At 45.4% G+C, this 1362-nt stretch overlaps 1 pseudogene; it reads left to right on the top strand.

The window, feature by feature from the left end:
* The first annotated feature begins 299 nt into the window (after positions 1-299).
* On the top strand, positions 300-1109 carry LOC106825586 (polypeptide N-acetylgalactosaminyltransferase 11 pseudogene; annotated as a pseudogene).
* The last annotated feature ends 253 nt before the right edge of the window (positions 1110-1362 follow it).

Raw genomic sequence — 1362 nt, 5'->3', positions numbered from 1 at the left:
AAAGCGGCTGGGAAGCCAGCGGGCGGGGAAGGAGGATGCCGGAGCTGGAGTCCCGGAAGGCCGCGACTTTGGGCTGCCGGTGTTGAGAGCCACCAGGGACTCTCTGGCATCTTCACCTTGAGGAGCTGGTGTGGTTCCCAGAGGTAAAGCCCACAGAAGCATAAGGACCCCCAAGACTGCGTCCTCGATGTTTCTCAGTGTCAGGTTAATCCATGCTCAGCCTCCAGCTCCAGTTTCTGGCTCCAGCAGCCTCTTCTCCAGGAACCTGAAAATGGCCTTTCAGCTATGCTAGGTCTGTAATGGGAAGTGTCACAGTTGTATATTCTGTTATGAGTGCTTTATTACATCTGTGACCTGGACAATTTTGCTTTTTGTTTATTTCAACTTCAGTGAAATGACTCAAATGCTGAAGAATGTACCCATCAAGGGTCTTGGCCCCTTCAACTGTTCCCCCCAAATTTAGCCCTGTCTCACTCAAGCTCCAAGTCTAGGATGAGAGTCACAGTTCAAACCAAACAAAACTGTGATGTGATAGATATTGAAGATGCAGAAAAAGGCAATGTGAAATTCTCTTCTGAATTGGATGATTTTTAATGAAAGCCATCAGGAATTAAGAGACTTGGGCTATCCAAAACATGCCTTTAATGTGCTTATTAGTAAGCACTTGGGCTGACATAGAGATTTGCCAGGCACAAGAAATGCAGCCTGTAGAGAAAAGTCTTACCTGACTGATGGGCCAGTCGCTAGTGTTGTTATTTTTCTACAATGAAGCTTGTCTGCCTTGCTTAGGACAGAGTCTCAGCACACCAGAACATCGTCTTCATGAAGTCATCTTCATGGATGATGATAGTGACTTCGAAGATTTGAAAGGAGAGCTAGATAAATATGTCCAAATATAGTGCCTTGGAAAAATTAAAGTAATAAGAAATACAAAGCCTAAGGAATTGATCTGAGGAAGAATAATTGGAGCACCCTATTCTGCAGGAGAAGTCCTGTGTTCACAGACGGCCACTGTGAAGTCAAGGTGGTGTGGCTGCAGCCTTTACTGGCTGTCATGCAGCAGGACTGGCAGGCTACGCCTTACCAAGCGATTGATGTCATCAGCATAGACACACTCACCTATAGCTCATCCCTTTGGTACTGGGAGAATTTAGCTGGGGCTGCACTTCAAATGGGATCTTGTTGCCCTCTCTGAGATGGTAGGACCAGAAGGAACTACTGTACCAATAAAGTCACCTACAATGGCTGGAGAATTGTTTGCTGTGAACAGACACTATTTCAATAAATTGGACAGTATGACAGTGGCGTGGATATTTGGGGAGGAGAAAGTTCATAAATATCATTTAGGATCTAAATGTGTGG

Source organism: Equus asinus, chromosome 11, assembly GCF_041296235.1.
Source record: "Equus asinus isolate D_3611 breed Donkey chromosome 11, EquAss-T2T_v2, whole genome shotgun sequence".
NCBI classification, from domain to species: Eukaryota; Metazoa; Chordata; class Mammalia; order Perissodactyla; family Equidae; genus Equus; species Equus asinus.
This window is presented reverse-complemented; position numbering and strand designations above follow the sequence as displayed.